The sequence below is a fragment of the Rattus norvegicus genome, chromosome 7 (genome assembly GCF_021556685.1).
Source record: "Rattus norvegicus strain SHRSP/BbbUtx chromosome 7, alternate assembly SHRSP_T2T, whole genome shotgun sequence".
NCBI lineage: Eukaryota > Metazoa > Chordata > Mammalia > Rodentia > Muridae > Rattus > Rattus norvegicus.
This window is the reverse complement of record NC_141540.1, coordinates 141,973,973-141,994,428: the sequence shown is the minus strand read 5'-3', so window position 1 is coordinate 141,994,428 and position 20,456 is coordinate 141,973,973. Positions and strand designations below refer to the sequence as shown.

The 20,456-nt window shown below is 50.6% G+C and overlaps 2 long non-coding RNA genes across 5 annotated transcripts; one reads left to right on the top strand and one right to left on the bottom strand.

The window, feature by feature from the left end:
• Window positions 1-7,469: 7,469 nt before the first annotated feature.
• On the top strand, window positions 7,470-13,463 carry LOC134479786 (uncharacterized). The gene is made up of 3 exons (XR_015626054.1): window positions 7,470-7,563; window positions 8,028-8,180; window positions 13,267-13,463. It is a non-coding gene; the product is annotated as an uncharacterized LOC134479786 (long non-coding RNA).
• LOC134479787 (uncharacterized) lies at window positions 7,957-14,266 on the bottom strand. 4 transcript variants are annotated; one of them, XR_015626051.1, is made up of 9 exons: window positions 13,991-14,266; window positions 13,483-13,545; window positions 12,529-12,627; window positions 12,220-12,321; window positions 11,313-11,477; window positions 11,054-11,158; window positions 10,599-10,707; window positions 10,395-10,518; window positions 7,957-8,156 (listed from the first exon to the last, which is right to left on the bottom strand). It is a non-coding gene; the product is annotated as an uncharacterized LOC134479787 (long non-coding RNA). The 4 variants fall into 4 exon arrangements; XR_015626052.1 differs by lacking the exons at window positions 7,957-8,156; window positions 10,395-10,518; window positions 11,054-11,158; window positions 11,313-11,477 and having other exon boundaries at window positions 12,220-12,336; window positions 12,529-12,757; XR_015626050.1 differs by lacking the exons at window positions 10,395-10,518; window positions 11,054-11,158; window positions 11,313-11,477; window positions 13,483-13,545; window positions 13,991-14,266 and having other exon boundaries at window positions 12,220-12,336; window positions 12,529-12,707.
• Between the last annotated feature and the right edge of the window lie 6,190 nt (window positions 14,267-20,456).

Genomic DNA, 20,456 nt, shown 5'->3' with positions numbered 1-20,456 from the left:
CGAATAACTTCTCTGAGACTCAGCATGTTTCCTGAGTAGTCTTTAGCCTTTTGTAGTGACCAGATCAGAGAAGCTGTGCAGTCCATAGTCTTGCACACAGAAGGGGCTCACACTTAATTTGTCCTGTTCTTCTATGGACCTTGTGGTCTACCGTGCAGCGCCTCCTATGACTACCATGGCTAAGCAGTCCTCCCTGCGAGACCTTTGGGATAAGGGGTCAGGTTGGTCCTAAGCTTTGGAAAATGAGAGGACCATTCTCTCCTGAGCAAGCCCTTCTCTCCAACAGCTGTCCATCCCAAAAGGCCACACCAGAAGCCTGATGTGGGACAACACTTTTCCTGGGGAGATGCAACGCATCTACTCACCTCAGATACAGAACCCAAGACAGATCAAAGTACACCACCAAAGTCCAACTTGATGAACCAATGATTTTTATTGGGGTTACTTACTTACAGGAGCAGGAAATGACTCAAAGACAGCTGCATCACCAAAGCCCACCCAGCATGCATGACAGTTCACAAAGCTGGGAACCCGGAGTATACTGCACAGCCCTCAGGCAGCTCAACAGGTTGTAGTGTCCTTCCAGGTGTCTTGCTGGTCTAAACCTCTTCTAGACATCCAGGCAGCTGGTCTGGTCTCAGAATCTTCTTTATAGCTCACCTTGTACGAATCTTCTCCGGAGCTCAGATTCAGTGCCTCTGAGAGGGGCTCAGCTTTGTTTACTCTAGTAGAGAGGAGCCTAGTGAATCTGGTTGGTTTCAGTTACTTCCTGAAGTTATCTTGAGCTGTTCCTGTTCCTTAAAGAGCTTCCTTGCTTCTCTGTTTCAGTCTCAGAGGAAGCAGTTACACAACACTCTACCCCTTCCTTAGGTTCTTTTTTGCCCCTCTTCTGAGATGATCCCAGAGCCTTGGAAGGACTATTGATGTCCACCTATGGCTAAGAAAGAGGCCACTGTGCCACAGTGACAGTCCCTTGTTCTCAGTTGCTTCACCAGTGACTGAGTTAACAAATGCCTTAGGAGGCAATCACACACTGGCAGTGTCACAGGCCCAAATCCCAGCAGTTAGTAAAACAGAATTAGCTGCTTCCCTATTAGGACTTTTGACCTCCCCGGACACAGGATTTGTCCTGACTTTAGTACCAAATGTGAACTCCATCTTGTGGAGAGGGCCTTAAATTGGATTGAAGGCTTAATTGGTTTCTGTAATCCTTGGTCATGCTCTCTGAGCCATTAGATTTCCATATCCTAGATCTCCCTACTTCATACCTGATAAACTCAGTGGGCCTGAACTTACTTTGCTCATACTCAGGGTCAAGGAGGAACAAGGCCAGGCTCTCCCAGATGTACCTGCTGGCTCCCTGGACAGAGCTGCTCTGGGTTGGCACTGTGGATATAGCTGTAGATGCTGACTCTCCGTCCACCATACCTGGTTGTTAGGGCATTCCTGACTGTGCAAACCATCTCTACCCCTGTATAACCTTTTTTTTTTTTCTTTTTTTCGGAGCTGAGGACCGAACCCAGGGCCTTGTGCTTGCTAGGCAAGCGCTCTACCACCTGTATAACCTTTTGATGGAGGTAAATATACTCTCTTGGTCTAGGAGGATAATTATTGTCATGGTTTGTATATGCTCAGCTCAGGGGAGTGGCAAGGTTAGAAGGCGTGACTCTGTTGGAGTAGGTGTGTCACTGTGGATGTGGACTATCAGACCCTCACCCTAGCTTCCCAGGAGGCAGTCTTCTCCTGGCAGCCTTCAGATGAAGATGTAGAACTCTCAGCTCCTCCTGCACCGTGCCTGCCTGAATGCTGCCATGCTCCGTCCTTGATGATAATGGACTGAACCTCTGAACCTGTAAGCCAGCCCCAATTAAATGTTGTCCTTATAAGAGTTGCCTTGGTTATGGTGTCTGTTCACAGCGGTAAAACCTTAAGACAATTTACCTACCCCTGGGACAGGCTTGATCATCTGCACCTGTATTGTTCTGTCACGGGTGTGTTCTCTGCACTGTTCCTCAGGCTCAGGCCTTCCTTAGACACGATCTGGCTTCCTATCAGTTTTCTCCTTAGGAACTCCAGTTCCACACAAATCTCATCACATCTGTCTCCAGGGTAACCCAGTCAAACCTCGTCCTCTGCTTTACCTTTCTCTCCTCACCTCTAGGATACTCTCTCGGTTTACAAACTCTGGCTAGCAGCTGCCCTAAGCCACTGAGATCTGCCAAAGCCTTTCCTGTTTTATAAAGATCTTGCTCTGCCAACAGACTCAGCAAAGCCACTAATGCTCCACACCAGCCTCGAGGTCCCCACTGGATCAGCCTTTCCTCCGTGAGTAGTTCCCTCTAGCCCAGTGAATGGGGGTTCAAACACAACTCCTCTAATTCCTACTCCTTCAGCAGTGTCTGTTCCTAGTATATGATCCTCTAGGCCCTGTGACTTATGGGGACCTGAGATGGAGACAAGTGTCCCCAGTGGCTTTGATAAACCTGTCTACCACAGCCTGCGTTCCCTCCCACTGTCTCGGGCCACTCAGTCTTTGCCTTAAGGAGGCTTGAGGAATTCTATTACTCCGTTCTCCTGCCTCCACGGCAAGTCAGACGGATCCTGTTTGCTCCATGTTCCAGAGCCTCACAAGTCAGGCTGGGACGGGGTCATCATCCTTTGCTCGATTAAAACTCTTCCCTAATGCCGACAGTTTGAGGGATGAGTATTTCCTGATCACACTAGTCTCTGCCTTTGTAGCATCGTTAATGCCCCCATTGGCCTGCTGGCTTAGATTTCCCCTCGTTTCCTACTGACGGTTGGACTGGAGAGGCATCTTTCAATGCTTTTGTTCTCTCCCTCTCATCAGATCAAAAGCTAACACTGGGGTATGCTACCCCATCTCTTTCTTGTTGCAACTCTACACAACGAAGCTCCTGCTTGACCTCGGATGCATTTCTAACTACACGCACCCTCTACCCTTGCTTGCCAACAGCCTGGGCTCTTGTACACTAGTCTCAGAGATGGCAAATCTTCCTCTAAACCTTTAACTTTCTCCATATTCACATGGTGGACCCCACTCAGCAGGCGGGTGTGCCATATAACACAGATGTTGACTGCTGGGATTTCTCCCCTAAAAGACTCCCAGTGGCTCAGAAATAGGTGCATATCTCACTATCCACAGCGAGAAGCACGCAACTGCTGTCACGGCACAAAGGTTCCCTAACGCACAGAGGAAGGGCTCCTCCATGGACAACTCTATCTTTTTTTTTAAGATTTATTTATTTATTTATTTTATGTGAGTACACTGTCGCTGTCTTCAGACACACCAGAAGAGAACATTATAGACGGATCCCATTATAGACGGTTGCGAGCCACCGTGTGGTTGCTGGGAATTGTACTCAGGACCTCTGAAAGAGCAGTCAGGGCTCTTAATCGCTGATCTCCAGACAACTCTTTTTTTTTTTTAAGATTTATTTATTATATATTAGGTACATTGAAGCTGTCTTCAGATACACCAGAGGAGGGTATCATATCTCATTACAGATGGTTGTGAGCCACCATGTGGTTGCTGGGATTTGAACTTAGGACCTCTGGAAGAGCAGTCAGTGCTCTTAACCACTGAGCCATCTCTCCAGCTCCCTCCAGACAACTCTTTATCAAAATTTCCTCTGCAGATGTTCCTTCCTCAGGCTGCTCAATCCTCAGTTGCTGGCCCTGCAACCCACAGCCAAAACTAAGCACTCATTCCTCCCCCTCGTGGGTTTGGTTGTGTCCTGTTCAGGTGCCAATTACGCTGGGTAACAAAACTTTTACTGGGGGACACAACACGCATGTCTACTCATCCCAGATAGAGAACCCATGAAAGACCAAAGTGCTGACACCACCAAAATCCAACTTGGCGAACCCATGAGGGTATTTGTCGTTGTTATGTTTTGGTTTCGTTTGGCTTTTGGCAGGAGGGGGTGGGGGGAGTTGGACGTTTTAGACAGGGTCTGTGTAACCTTGGCTGTCCTGGAACTTCTTGTATAAACCAGGCTGGCCTTGAACTCACAGAGATCCACATGCCTCCCTGCTCCCAGTATGCCACCCTCCCCCAGCTGAACCATTGAGCTTTATTAAAATTTCTTACAGGAATATGGGTGAGGGATCACTTGCAGAAGCAGAAACAACTCAAAGACAGCTGCATCATCAAAGCCCACCCCAGCATGGATGACAGCTCACAAAGCTGGGAACCTGGAGAATACTGCACAGCCTGCAGGTGACTCAACATGTTGGAAATTGTCCTTCCAGGTGCCCCTGTTGGTCTAAACATTTTCCAGGTACCCACTGCTGGTTTCTGCTTCTTTCAGGCAGTAGGCTGGTCTCAAAGCCTTTGCAGCTTAGCTTCACTTCCTTTAAGAAGGAGGGAGGGGCCTAGTGAATCTGGTCGGTTTCAGGGACTTCCTGAAACTATTTCAAGTTGCCTTTTCTTCCTACTAAAGGAGCCTCCCAGATGAAATGTTTCAATTTCAGAGGAAACAATTACAAAATAAAGCCCCAGGCCAAGCAGGACAGGACAGGGAAAATTAAGAGGTAAGCTGGTTTTGTGTCTCCATATCTACCCTGCTAGACTGGAAGGTGGCTAAGGAGGACCCATTTGAGAGTGTGGATTTATTCACACTGGTCTTGTTCTGTGCCTGTTCTACCAGCAGCTATCCTAGCCAGGACCCACACGGTCAAGAATCCCTTCAGCATCCTTGTTTCCTCAGGAGGCCCCACACTCCAGAGCACTCACTCCTGATGAACATTCACATTCTTCTCCCACTCCCAGAAGTCCTTCTCCGAAGCTGCCTGACACTCAGGCAACAACAAAACCCCTTTCTCTGCTCCTTCACAGCCAACCCTAGAACCTCTGGTTTGTCTTAAAATCCCAGAATCGGTCCTCTTCTTTCCCATATTCAAACAGCACATCCATTAGCAGGCAGACACTGAGGTGCAACGGCGACCAGGAGTGAGGGAGCCTCAGACCGGCCTCTCCTGCCTTGGCAGCTCTTTTCCAATGGGTTTTGGAAAGAACGCACTGCCCTGCTCCCTCTTTTTTATTTTTCCACGAGTCTTTTTGAAAATACATTCTAAAATATTTGCCTGTGTAGGAGAAATACATTTATTTAGACAGGAATGGAAAAAAGATGCCGCTAGCAGTTTTTCCATGGAGGCTTCCAGCCCACAGAGGTCTCTCTATAAATACTCTCAGCCCAACCTGCCTCAATTATCTACTCTATAATAAAGCAGATAGCAACGTGTGAAACGCTAACGCTCTGGGACAGCCTGAAGAGACTGGCTGAGGTGGTTGAGGGGCTGGAGGCCCAAGTGACATGTGATGGACCCTGGTCACTGGGTGATCTGAACAGCTGTGGACAAACCCTGGACACAGACACCACCTAGGGATTCTTGGCTCTCCTTGTTCTTCCCCAGCTGTGGGACTCCAAGGAAGTGACTGCCCTACTCTGTGCTCCTGTTTCCTCCTTGGAGACACACACGGTTACATACCTGTCTCACAGCAGCCTCATGAAGACAGTGTCTTTGATAGCAGACTTAAAGTATGTAGCAGGAGGGTGACAGGCAGTTTCAGATCTGCTGTGTCTACTCAGGGGACTCTGAGGGAGTGCCAGGGCTGGGATTCCTGTCTTGGAGCTGTCCTTGCAAAAAATGCTTAGCTTAGCTTTGCCCAGCCAGTGTTTATTTCGTGCCTGAGGCGGGGGGTGGGGGGGGGGAGCTGCACAGATAGAGCATGGTAACCTCTTAAGTGTCACAACAGATCTATAAATAGCCCCACTGTGGCTCCCTTAACTGGCTTCCTTAGCTAGTCAGTGGCCAAGCAGCCTCACAGTCTGGCTTACTTACTCCCAGAAGGCACTCACTATGGTGCCCCCTCCTCCACCACAATCATCCCCTGCTCAAATCCCAGGACCACTTCCCAGCTCCTCTTGCAGACAGGAGAGCAGAGGGGGCAAGTAGACCACTCAGTCCTTTGTAAGGCTGGACTTCTAGGAGCAGTTAGGGATGAGTAGTCCTCATTAGAACTAACCCACACTCTGGAGGGTTCCTAAGACAGGGAGACAAACAGCCCTGCAGCAAAGAGCTGGTTTTACTATGAGGGGACATCTACACAGTCCAGGCAAGAGGCCTCCAGTTGACTTGGCAATAAGGAAGGGTATGTGAGGGAAGAGGGGCAATCCTAGAGCCACCCTGGAGGAAGAGAATGCAGGGTACAGTGAGAAAAAGACAAACCTAGAAATGGAGAGAACACCCCATGGAGGTTAGGCTGTCTCAAATTTCAAGAGTACGAGACAGGGACAGGATAGAAGTCCCAAGGGTGGAAAAACAGTAAGCCATGGTGAGCCACAAGGTCCAAGGCCATCTAACGCAGTTGGTGACCTGGATTCAGCTGCCCATAGTTGAGGAGCCACGATGTTACCTCACATCCTCCCTGCCTGGGTGAGAGGATGTGGAGGGGTTAACTGGGCCCAGAGGGACTCCCCTGCCTAGGTCTCACCCAGAATGTGCCTGGGGCTGTAAAGGGGATTCCCTTCATAGGTCCCTTCCTCAGCCTCAGGATCAATAACTACTTGACTGGGGTCCCCCGCCTCTCCCCAGGTTTAATCATACACTGAAGGGCAAAAAAACAGGGTCACCTAAGACTATCCGAGGGACTATCCCAGGGTTCTAGAAGGCCACTGGAATGGGGGTGGAGAGAAAGACCATCTTTACTTCCTGGTGCTTCGCCAAGTGTTTCCACATCTGTTGTCACTGAGGATCATCTGGGTCAACATGAGAAAGTGGCCCAGGTCACCAGGCCGGAAATGAGGGAAGTTTAAGAAAGATTTCCCACAAATCAAAACCAGGGCTCTTGATTAAAAACACATCAAAACCCTCTGTAACTTTAGAGTTACAAAATCACCGCCCTCACCCCCCCCCCAACACACAAACTCGTCAACAACAGCAAAGGCTGCAGAGATGCGTGGTTGACAAAGTGCGAAGTCCGTAATTGCATTCCCAGAGGAGCTGGAGCTCGGTCATCCTCCGGTGTCAGATTCCAAATTTCTGTCACCTCGCCGGAGACCGGATTTGGCCCGAGCTCCCCTCCCCAGGTCCCGCCACCGGAACACCGAGCCGGAAGAAACTCGGCGGGCCACGAAGCAAAGCCGAGCCCTGGGCGAGCCATGCCCCAGCTGCCAGCGCCGGCCCCTGCACGCCGGGTGCGGTCGGGGAAGCCGCTACGTCACCGCGCAGTCCGCAGGGAGCCCGGCCGGCGAGCCAGGATTCCATTACATCACCCAAGCCGCGCTGTAAACACTGCTGCAGCCATTGGCTGCCGCACCGCACTCGCAGCCAATGGCGTGAGAGCATGCAAATCGTCGTTGAGCCAACGCTTCCTTTGGCTCTGGTGTATGCAAATAGACGTCATTGCCCGGGTGGGGGTGGCCTGGCCCGGGTAGAAGGTGGGTGGGGGTGTGTGGAAACTTGTAGCGCGGCTGGTTTGGAGACTTGGCATCTAAATCTGTTCCAGCCAGTCCCGAGGGGCACGGAGTGCGACTAAAGGTGAATGTCCTCAATTCTTAGGCGCTTTTCCGTTAGACCCACACAAGCAATGGTGCAAAAATGAAGTTAACTGCTAGGCGTGGTTAACTTGGGAGTTGGCCAGCCTGAGCTACAAGAAATCCTGCCCGGCGTAAAGCAAAACAGAAGGGCTGGGAAACTAGTTCAGCTGTCCAGGGCTCCAGCAGCTCTAAGAGGACTCGGGTTTGGGTCCTCACAATGGTCTTTAACTCCAGTCCAGGAGTTAACCTCAGTTAACCTCAGTTAACCCGGGTTGCACATGGTGCACATACATACATACATACATACATACACACACACACACACACACACACACACACACACACACACACACAAGCAAAAATTCACACACGTAAAATAAGTAGACGTTTACGGTTTGGATTTGTTCGTTTGGGTTCTGTTTGTTTGTTTAAACAATAACCAAAAATACAACCACTTGGAAGCAGGAAGGGAGAAAGAAAAGAGAGATAGCGAGGTTCAAAAAGCTGAACCACGCTTCCCAGAATGCTCAGGTCAAACCCCAGTGAGAAGATGCCACGAAGAAGGAAACAGCCAACTCAGGAGTCCTGGGATATCTGAAATCGATAAGAAGGATAGAGGTGAGTATAGAGGTTTGCAGAAGTACCTCAGGAAACTGGGGTGGGGGGGAGATGAAGGGCAGAAAATGCCCATGATCTGCTATATGCAAACAGGAGGCCCAGGGAAGGTCGACTTGCATCTCAATGTGAGTCTGAAGGACCAGGAACCCCATATGGAGTGAATGCTCAGTTCAAGATGAGAGTGAACTCCAGTTCCCCTCAGGCTTTTGCTCTGTCCAGGCTCTTTGTGGATCAATGGGACATTTAACTGCAGGTTGTTATTTAGAGAGAGATACAACGTGTCCTTCTATGGAAACAGTGTTTTGCTTTTGCTTTTGAAACAAAATATCACTATGTACCCTGCCTGACCTGGAACTCACTCTGTAGACCAGGCTAGCCTGGGATTCACAGAGATCTATCTCCCTCTGCTCCTGGGTGCTAGGATTAAAGGTGTACACTACTATGTCCAGCATGAATCATCTTTTTTTTTTTTTTTTTTTTTTTGGAGCTGGGGACCGAACCCAGGGCCTTGTGCTTCCTAGGTAAGCGCTCTACCACTGAGCTAAATCCCCACCCCCATGAATCATCTTTTAAACAGAGGGGGAAGATTCCAAACTGAAGAAACAGTACCTGGGAAAGACAGAACTGGGCCAGAGCATGGCTCCTTAAAGCAACAGAATAAGATACAGGCTTCGAGGGCCTAGAGAGATGGCTCAGTGGTTAAGAGAACTGACTGCTCTTCCAGAGGTCCTGAGTTCAAACCCAAGCTTGTGACTTACAACCATCTGTAATGAGATCTGATGCCCTTTTCTGATGCATCTGAAGACAGCTGTGGTGTACATATATAGAGTAAATTAAAGAGAGAGAGAGAGAGAGAGAGAGAGAGAGAGAGAGAGAGAACTGTGACCCCAAGAAGCTGTCACATGCTAAGAAGAAACAAGGCAGGGTTCACATTCGGGGCTCTGTGGCCTCACAGGCACACCGAGGCCAGCACACTGTGGCCACAGGGTTCACATGCTGCCCCTGTGGCCTCGCAGGCACATTGTGGCTGCTGTTGCCTCCCAGAGAGGAAGCTGAAGTGGTTTTTTTCTGACTTCCATGTCTTACTACAGAGATGGGGCCAGAAAATAAATAATTGTAATTTTTGCTTAATAGATTTCAACATGTTATAAAAAGCAAGACCTTGGACTGGAGAGATGGCTTAGGGGTTAAGAGCATGGACTGCTCTTCCAGAGGTCCTGAGTTCAATTTCCAGCAACCACATGGTGGCTCACATCCATTTGTAATGGGATCTGATGTCCTCTTCTGGTGTGTCTGAAGACAGTGACAGTGTGCTCACATATATAAAATAAAAAAAAAAAAAAAAAAAGCAAGACCTATGGCTGGCTGGACAGATGGCTCAGTCATAAGAGTGGGCTATTCTTCCAGAGGACCCAGGTTCAACTCCTAGTGCCTACATAGCAGCTCACAACTGTGTACACATCCAAACCCAAGGGATTTGACAGCCTCTCCTTGCCTCTGCATAAGTTGCATGCACACACATTCAGGCTGTCTTGGGGTTTCTATTGCTGTGACAAAACACTGTGAACAAAAGCCACTTGAGGAGGAACCCGGAGGGAAGACCTGATGCAGAGACCATGAAGAAGTTCTGCTTACTGGCTGCTCCTTACAGCTTGCTTGGCATGCTTTTTTTTTTTTTATAACACCCAGGACCACCAGCCCAAGGATGGTCACAAAACACTGGCCTCCCAAATCAGTCACTAATTAAGGACATTGGCCACAAGCTTGACTATAGACCAATCTGGTGGGGGTCTTTTCTCAGTTGAGGTTTCTTCTTCCAAAATGACTCTAGCCTGTGCCAGATTGACATAAAAACTAGCCACCACCTCAGGCAAAACTCTCTCTCTCTCTCTCTCTCTCTCTCTCTCTCTCTCACACACACACACACACACACACACACACGCACGCACACACACATACACATATGTATCCACACACACATATATATCACACAATATATTTTATGTATTATATAATTAATTATATTTTATATATTGTACATAAGTACCAATTATATATATAATATATATGTAACTTTTTTTTTTTTTTTGAGGAAACAGGAAGTAGAAGGGAAAAGAGCCTCTAGCTCAGGGTAGAACCTAAGGCATGCTGGGGTAGAAATGACTCCTGCTGCTGGCCAGCAGGGGCCGCTCTGGAGCCTGTGGGAGGACTGACCTGCTGGTACCGGTGATTAGCTGGATCTTGTGTGCTGTCCACGGTTGCCAAGAAACGATGTTCCTACTGCTCTCAGTCACTGAGCCAGCTCTGGTTACTGCTGACAGGCCCCACAGGGGAGTGCCTGGAGTCATGCAGGCAGAGGAGACCAAGTCCTTCCCCGTGAAGGCAGTGTGGTGTTTCCTTTTAGGGAACCTGGCTTACCTTTGGGGCCCGTGTCCTCTGGGCCTTGAGCTGTACTCAGAAAATCCAGGACCTATGAACTCCCAAGGAAGGTGCGGAGTACTGGGCAGGACCTGGGCCTGGGCAGGCTCTGGGGGTGAGCAGATACCAGAGGTGGGAGGGGTCCTGTGCTCTACCCACTGAGTACACCCTCAGCCTTATTTGGTTGTTTATTTATTTTTCTCTACCGTTAAGCGATAGCCACAGTCTTTTTATTTTTCACTTTGAAACAGAGTCTATATACAGGTTCTGGAGCCCTGGATAGAACTCACTCTGTAGCCCAGGCAAGCCTTGAATGTCTAATCCCCCTGCCTCAGCTCCATGAGTAACTGGGATTACAAGCATGCATCACCGGGCTTGACAGATATTAAAAGTTACAGAGAAAGGTGGTCATACTCGCCATAATCATTACGTATGATGATTGAAACCCAGCTCACCTTAAACCAGTTGGTTTTCAGGAATAAAGGCTTGTGCCTGATCCCTAGAGCATGTGTTTGGCTCTCCCCTCACCAGTGGGCATCAGAGTGTGTGGGTACTTATACCTGAGGATGGGGGGGCAGAGTCACAACACCATGACTCAGTGGGCTACAGTGGATAGGTTGGAACAGCTGCAGGATCCTGGGGCCTCAGGCCTCTGCCCCTACCATGTCTTTCCAGATCCCTTTGCCCGGTGTCTTTGGCTCCCTTTCTCTTCACCTGAAAACCCTTGGCAGAAGACCCAGAAGAGGCTAGTGCCCAGATGTGCTGATGAGCCTCTCCAAGGACGAGAAAGGGCTTCCTGTAGAGGCAGACCAGGCTGTTGGCCTTCTAGGATGCTGCAGGTGGACTCAGGGTGGCTCTCAGCAGCCTTGGGTGTGCAGACTGTAAGCAAGACGATGATCCAGGCACTCACACCATAAACGCCCCGACACGGAGCTGAGTTAGGACTTTTCCTGAACACCAGGCAGGGCCACTTTCCCGGGAAGGGCTGGGAACCTGAGCTATGGCAGTCCCTCAGGTCACTTCAGGAGCAGCTGGCCGTCAGCTGACGATCCTACAGACCATTCATCATGCCCCCGAGCCCATTCTGCTGAGCCGTGATTATTTCCACGTGTGGACGGAGTGCAGATTATGTAACAGGCTAGGAAGTAGAAGATGAGTGGAGGGGGGCTTGGGGCAGGGATGGGTCTGTTCTCACCTTCTCCAGTCAGAGAGTAGCACCGCAGAGTACAGAAGGAGCAGAGGCTCTAAAGGAATCAGCCACTGAGAGGAACTACACAGCCTGTCAGCCTACTTCCTACTTCTGGGCCCGGAAGAAGCCCATCCTCCCTTCCCACACATTAAACCCCCTCCCCCAAGCTCTGCTCTGCTGCTCTGGGAGAACCCTGTGCCAGTTCCCAGAGCTCTTCCTTCTCCTGTGGGTACGAGAGGTATGGTGCGAGAGGTGGAGAGGAGGGGAGTCTGGACTCAAATACCCCTTCGTGATGTGTTTCCAATGGGCTTTACTATAAGGAGGTGCAAGTATATCTTCAGAGGCCATTCCAGGGGCCAGATCACTGTGGTTCGAACGCCAGCGCCCCATTCTCACCCGAGTAGTCTACAAACCAACAACTTCACACCTCACCTTCCTGAGTAGAAGCACATCAGGGCATACCACCTTCTCCCCTGAGTCATGAGGATCTGAACGGTTTGCATGCATGAGACGGCTCCTGGCCCGAGGTCAGCACTGTTTAAGTGTTGGCTATAATTAGACAATATCTTCAGATCACTTTCCTGGGCCTTGGCTCCTAATAAGCACTTGGTGAAAGGCACTTGTTATTTTTAACTTTCCTTCTCCCTTGCTACCTTAATCCCTTCCATAAACCCACCTTCATTTAGCCTCCCAACAGTGAAAGTGTGTGTATGTTACATTTTCTCTAATGTTAACACTTACCAAACACTTCTGTTCCGACCTCACAGCAAACCTGGGAGCTAGCAGCGCGCTCAGGGGACTGCTGTCATTTTGCAGAGCCAGGGACAGGGTGGGATCTGTCTAGAAGCATCAGCTGCTAAGGGGTGTGTCCAAGTCACCAAGCAGGGTATTCTGACCTCAGGCACCCGGAGCTTGCTTCTGGGTGATATGGCCCAGGGCATGCCAGCTTCAAGCTGCCAGAACAGATTAGCTGGGGGAGGGAGGAGAGCTTCTACTGGTTCCAGAACTGGGAACACTCCCAGAGTGAGAAGAGAAGTGCCTATGGGCTTTGAAATTATCTCTCAAAGCACCTGGAGGCTTACCAGGAGCTGTGTGGCAGTGCCCTCTACTGGCCATACGTGGTACTGTTGGCCTTTAGAAGCGAGAACGGTGGTTCTATCTACTCATGGTTTAAACAAAATATCCAAGGCCTATGGGGTGCTAGGGCCTCTCTTAGGAACCAGAGAGGTCAAACGAAACTCTCAAAAAGTCCTGGGCATGGGGTATGGAGAAACTAATTGAGAAAGAGACACAACATTGACCTCTGGTTTCCACATATTCACACATACATGTGCAGGTGTATCCGCAGGCATGTGTACACATGAATATGCACACATACAAAGCACTGGGTGTGGTGACACATATCTGTAATCCTAGCACACTAGAGGCATGATGACCTGGTAAGTTCAAATCTAACCTGCTCTACCTTTCGATTTCCAGGCGGGCCAGATGAGACCTCTTCAGAACAGAACAAACAAAGAAACTGAAGTCACCCCGTGCTACCCAGGTGAATTCCAGGTCTTTAAAAAGCCCTGGTCTTTCATGGAAATACATCATTCTATTAAAGGAATCTAGAAAAAATTAAAAATCTCTCTATATAGAATACCATTTAATAAAAAGTACGAGAGCACAGAAAATAATGAGTGGTGAGAGTACCAGATTGTCCAAAGACCAAGAACATCACATCATGGCTTCCAGGAGGCAGCAGAGTAGCCGGACCTGGGTGAAATGAGAGATTTTGTCACTTTCTGGGCCAAGGCGACAGGGGCTGAGAGAGAGTCAGACAACCGTGTGGCAGGGAAATGCCCAGTGCACTGGAAAAACAACGAGGCCAGGCAGAGCTGGGAAGAGAGCCCGGTCAAAGAGGCCTCCTGCCCTTTCTCTCCTTGACCGTACAGGAGGAGGAGCACCACGTGGGCTCCGTTGGCTGGAGACCAATCCTGCTCAGGACAATGGGCTGGAATGGCAGCCGTGTACAGGGCTTCACCTCAGCCTGTGCAAGTTGCCCGCCTGCACCAGGTTCTCAGGGGCAGGGGAGAGAGAGAGAGAGAGAGAGAGAGAGAGAGAGAGAGAGAGAGAGAGAGAGAGAGAGAGAGAGAGAGAGAGAGAGAGAGAGAGAGAGAGAGAGAATATGAATAGCACGTATACAAACGGCTGCACTTACCCGACTTACATGCTTAGAAAAGGGGCCGCGGGGGCTGATGGGATGACCAGCCGTGGGGAAGGGCCCTTGCCACAAAGTGTGGCAACCTGAATTTGATTCCCAGGACCCACTTGGTGATAGGAGAGAACTGACTCCCACAGGCTGTCCTGTGGCCTAGACACATATGCTAGACAAATAAATAAAACATAATACATATATTAAAAGAAAACAAACTGGGGTCGATATATTCCGTGATAGTGTGGTGAGACTCCCTCTCAAAAGAAACAAGAAAGTACTGAAGCCCGGAAGTTCCCTAGGGGCCCGGGAGACAAGGTGATCAGGTGACAGTACCCGAATGTGGCAACAGAGGGCGACGCCGCTCCGCCGCTCTGCCAGAAGGCGGGGACCACAACCCTCGCCTGCACCCCCTTCCCGGGTAGGGAGAGACCTGTGTCTCCAGGCTGGAGCTTGGAAGTGGGAGGAAGGCTCTCCCCACAAGGGAACTCGATGTTTGTGAGGTGGGAAGCCAAGCTGGAGGAGTGGGGTGGACGTGGGCAAAGAGGACCCAGGTGTGCAAGAAGGTCCTGAGTGTTCAAGGAGGTCCTGGGTGTTCAAAGGCGTGTGCAAGTAGAGCCCGACTTGTGAGAGAGCCCTGGTGTGCAAGAAGGGACCAGCAAAGGCGGAGAGGGCCTTGTCTCATCTCCCGGACTTCTGAGGCATTGAGATTGGCTGCTGTGGGACGGCGGTTACTCACTTGGGCGCCGCCACCTGCTTCCCTCCCAGCTCCCTGTAGAACACTAGGCAGAGTCCCCATGTCCACCCACACCCTGCTCGTGGCGGCGCTCCGCCTCCAGGAAAAAGCCTGCCTCTGCAATTCAGCCGTCAGCCTCTCTCTCAGTCCTAGAGCAGGCGAAGGTGGTGAGGGCGATGCCCAGCTGACTCTACTGGGGTGCCGCCTCTCCATTCCATCCCACTTTAACCAGGTCCAGAACTAGCATGTCAGCCCTGCAATCTCTCCCTCGGCTGCTGGGGCGCAAACCTCCAGCAGTAGTTGGAGTCTGATTTCTACCGACGTTTAATTGTTGATCTACGAATGAGCCCAACCTGCTACAAGCTTCTGCTCCTGTGTCCACCTCCTCACCCCACCCCGAGCACTGGCAACACCCAGCCCCCCTGCGGGTCCCAGGTGTGACCAGCTCGCCTCCAACTGGTTGAGACTGGGAGTCTCCAGGGGCATCTTCGCCTTACAAGCACTTCATCCAGCAGTATGGAAGGGTTCCGGGCCAGTGGAAGGCAGAGATCTCCAAGGTCTCCCACTCCTCAGGGAAGACATACCTCACTAGCTCTATCAATACTTGGGGTTCACGGTGCTGGTGGGAATGGATTCTAGATCTAGAATGTGGATCTAGAATAATCTATATTCAAAACCCCATCAATACACGCTTGCCATAATATCCCGTGTTTTTTTCTTGATTTTGAGTTCTGTACTTTTCTTGCTTTCTGGGGCAGGGTGTCAGTGTGCAGCTCTGGCTGATCTAAAACTTGAGATCCTCCTGCCTCAGCCTCTAAAATACTGGGATAATAAGTAGGCCCGGTCTTTTTCCTTCTCCTCCCTAACCCCATCATCAGGTTTTTTCAATATTGCCAAGCTGACTCCTGTGCTCCAGAGCCCTCCTGTGCCAGCCTTCGGAGTAACTGGAATTACAGGGGCATAGTACTCAGCTTTAGGGTACTTTGAAAAAACCTCAAATGCAGCAGGCTAGGGCAGGAGCGCTTGGACCGCAGCAGGGGAGATGAAGGGGGAGGGACCATGAAAGGGGAGGGGCCATCATCGGCGCTGATAACATCCTCTGCAGCACCTGAATCACCAGAGATAGTACTTGTTCGACCAGAGAATATAGGGTTGGAGCTGACCGTCTGTAAGAGAGGAATCTGGAGAATTTCAGACTGTCCTGTGGTGACTATACAGTCCGGGCTTGTCATCCTACGAGCTTTTTGAGTGAACCTGACAATCTGGGTGAATCTAGGTGATACACACTGACCAGGAGCTCTCAACAGGAACTGACCAGGAGCTCTCAACAGGAATTGTTGGGAAAGAGACTCAAAGGCAACATTTGTATAACTTTTACTTTTTGTATAAATTTGCAGTTTCTCTCTTGAAGGGCTAGCCTCCAGGAAGGGAAGACTGGCTGAGGCTGAAATCTCTCCTTAGGGTAGAAATTGCAGTGTCTGGCTGGTTAGCAAGCGTCCCTCTGACACTGACCAGTGAAGTCCGGGGAGTCTCAGGCGCCAACTATGTTGGTGGAAGTGAAGTGAGTTCAATATCTCAGATTTGTTATCTGTTTCCCCACAGCGACAGAGCTGCTCCAGTCTCCCACTCAATGCCAGGCCCGGAGTTAGGTGTCAGAGGCGAATTAGTGGTTCCTCCCTTGATCGCCTGTGAGCTATGAGACATAGGAGAGGCAGTGGGGACTAGATAAGAGTGCATCAGAGTGATTCCAATAAAAGACTAGGGGACAAGGAAGGCTCCAGATTCTTGGAGTGTGGAGCAGGACAGAAAGGACCACAGGGGAGAGGATGCTCGGTGGGCAGGACCCAGAGGCGCAATGCTCTGGGGCTACCACCAGGGGTCAGCACCCTGTTATCTCTGAGCGCACCATCTCCCCCTTGGGTCTTTCCATCTCATCAACGCAGGACCAGGCGGCCTCCCAGCCAGACAACCTGGTTTGTGGAATCCTGTATCTCTCTCATCTCTCCAGCTGGCTGGAGAGCAGAAAGTACCTCCCAGGTCTCACCTCTCTGGCTGTCACCCAGCTTAAGTTCTCTGGTGTGGTTTTACTGGGGGAATGGAGAGTGTTGTGGAGTCAGTTCTCCCAGCAGACATGTTTTTATGTGCCGATAAAGTCCTTTTCCATGCTGGGGCCCTTTTCTGTACCCCAGAACTAAGTTTTAAGAACCCACCCCTCTCCCTACCTTGATAGAAATGTTCTCATTCACGGGGAAATTTGATCTTCCTTAACAGAATATCCTCCTTCTGTGATCAGGAGCCTCTCAGACCCTGCCTACTCTTTCAAATCTACTTTCTGTCTACTTCTCCTATCCCTTCTCCTCCCATGAGTGAGGCGTACATGTTTACAGTCTCAACCCAGTCCTCACCGCTTCTTTGACCCTGGCCTCACACACCCCTCTTCCACAAACCCTTCCTTCTCTGCCACAAGGTGGAGGAGGGCAGGAGATGGGCACCTCAGACAGAATCCCATCTGGAGGGTTGTGTCTTTTCCCACCATGTGCACACCTGCAGTGGATCTCTGGAATTTCTGGGGGCCCCTCCTAGCCTGGGCAGAGCAGAAGGCTGATAGGAAGGGGAGGGAGTCAGGGCAGGGGAATACCGACGACACAACCCTGCAGTGCCTGCTCCTTTCCTACACACCCCCGCCCCCTCCGCCAAGCACGATCCCTGGGTTAATTTTTAGCAACAGAGCTGGCACATTAGTCACTCCCTGTCACCCACCTACACGGCAGGGAGGCTGGTGCCGTCATCCATCAGCTGAGAGGTGGGATCCGGCCCCACCCTGGACCACTCTCCCCCTCTCTTGGGTGTAGAAGACCAGCTGAGTAGGAGGCCTTTCAGCCTGGGCGGGGGGCACTGACATCGCCCTCAAGACCAGATGCTTGGCAGATCGGTAGGAAGAGGCTGGGGTTGGGAACCTGCCCAGGGAATGGAAAGCAAGAGAGACCCAGGAAGCCTGTACACACTGCAAGAGCAGACCTGTGCCAGGCAGCTGGTTCCCTGGCAGCCATGGGCTCTGGGAACAAAGACCTAGACCTAAGGATGCTGGACCTCAAGGCAGAGCAGCTGTTCAAACACAAGAGCTCGGAGAAGCTGTTTTCTTCCCAAAGCAGAAAAGGCACAGAGGGGAGCTGCAGGTGCCACCAAGGGAACCACCGCCCAGCCCCGAGGGACATTGTAAGAGGAGCTCATAGATGCCAGTTGCAGGTGAAGCTGAGGAGGGGCTGCCTCGCCCCACCCCCAGGGCTCACAGGTGCAGAGCCTGTGTTTGCCCCGTCCAGCTGTGAGCCCAGGAGGCACATGGTCCTCAGACACTCTAGAGCTTTTATTGAGCCCTGCTGTGTGTGTAGGGAGGGAGGGCATGGGTGAACCCCTTCAGGGGTTTCACTTACTGACTCACAGTTGGTTTTCATCTTTCATTTCTGCCAGGCTGGGGACTGAGCCCAGGACCTCACACGTGAAGTCTCTGGCCCTGAGCCATGCCCCAGTCCTGAGCTGCAACCTTTTGAAAGGCTTTGTACCCTGCTCCAACCATGGCAAAAGACAGAGTCAAGAATATCGATACAGGAAGCGACTATAATTATCAAGCTAGAGAAAGAACCATAAGGAAGATGAACAAAGGGGTTTGAGATCTAGAATAGCAGAACAGGAACTGTTTTCCAGGGGGCACTGAAAAAAAAAAAAACTTTGAGAAGGTGAGGTTAAGCTGGGACCTCAGGACAAGGAATTGATCCAGAAAAGTATTCCAGGCAGACAGTGAAAGCCCGTCATCGCTGGGGAACCAAAACACTGGAACACAAAGAGTAGTTTGGCTTAAATATCTGTGGCACGAAGGGAGAGAGTTAGAGGTGGTAGAGACAGCATAGAGGATTCCGTGAGGTCTAACGCAGGCCATCCCAATGCAGTGCAGATGGGTTTGTGTATCACACAAGGGTTCCAATGACATCGCTCCTGGGCCCATAGCTTTGTGTAATGGAATGGCTTAGAGTGAGGGGACGTGGACAGACAGGTTGCAGTAAGACGTTTTAACTTCGTGTTGTTAATTCCATGGGGAGTCCTGATGGTTCAAACATTTGAAGCAGAGGGTTGAGGGTTGATTTATTCAAAAAAACAAAAAAAGTGAAAATGATGAGGCCAGCCAGGCATTGAGGCACGTTTGTATGAGTTCAAGACCAGGCTGGTCTACAGAGACAGCCAGGGATACACAGAGAAACTGTGTCTTGGGAAGAAAAAAAAAAAGAAGTGCATGTCTTTAATCCCAGCATTCAGGAGGGTCATTGAATTCCAGGACAGCCAGGGATATGGAGATAGACTTGCCTCAAAAAATTTTTTATTAAAAAATTATGTGTTTATTATTGTATGTATGGTTTCTGTATTCCACGCGGTTTCCCACAGGCTCTGGCACCCCGCAGGGGGTCACAGAACAACCTTTAGGAGTTGGTTCTTTTCTTCCACTGTGACTCCAGGGGTCAAACTCAGGTCATTAGGCTTGTGTGTGTGCTCTTATCTGGCTGACAGTGAGAGTGGGGAGAGAGCTGGGGTCCCCTCCAGACAGGTAATTACAGCCTGTGGAATAGGGTGTGCCCAGGGAAGGGTCCACCTAGACGTCTCTCAAAGCCACAGCTGAAATGCTGGCCACTGCCACCGGACAGCAGTCTTAGGCACCAGACCCTGTTCTGCTACTAGATTGCCGTGTGGCTACCCTTACCCTTGTCACTCAGCAGGTTGCTTCCTGGTTGGGAACATGCTGTATTGAGGGTCTTTTGTGCTAGGATTGGCCAGGAAGTCCTGAGCCTGCTTCAAAGGACATACACCCTACTGAGTAGAGAGGACATACACCCTCCTGAGTTGGGGGAGGAGGGACATACACCTCCATAAGTGGGGAGGACCTACTCCTTTCTGAGACGGGGGAAGGACATACACCTTCATGAGTGGGAAGGACTGGCCAAGCACTAAACCCAAGAAAGACAAAACAGTTCCAGACAGTGATTCATAGTGTCATGGAAAGAAGCCAAGGCCGTCACAGAGGGCATGGTCCCATTTGACCGGTGGGCAGGTCTTAGAGAGGCAAATCAAATACTGAAGGAGTCACTTGTGGACAAGCCAATGCAGAGGCCCAGAGGGATGTGTCCACAGCCGGCAACCTGAGCCGGAAGAAGCCCAGAAGTGAAGCTCGGGGTTTAGTCAGGGAGGCACAGGAATGAAGAATGGGAGGAGGGCCAGGAAACTGACCTGTCTGTCAGAGGTTGGGTGGACGGTGACTAAGTCTGTGGATCTAGCTTCTACTCAAGGCAGATTTCAGATGTGCTAGCGGGGAAGCCAGGGAGGGATGTTGGACAAGTGACCCTGTATCTGCTGTGGGTATCTGGGGAGGGAAGCAACAAAAATACACCTGAATGAGAGGCCCGAAGTCTAGAGTGGGTGCGGGGCCTCCGCTCAGGCAAGTATGCGCTCATCAAAATCTCCGAGACAATTTCCCTGGCTTCAGGCTAAAAGAAAGATGTGAAGTGCAGTTTGTGTTCGTAGTGGGAGGAGTCAGAGCTTGCCTGAGCACAGTCCTCCCCCCACGGGCAGTTACCACACTGACAGAAATGCAAAAAAGAAAAAAAAAAAAACATCAATTTTATACAGCTTGTGGTTCAGAAGCAACATATGTAGAAGACGGTGGGGCAGTCCAGGCTGCCCCACCCCACCTGA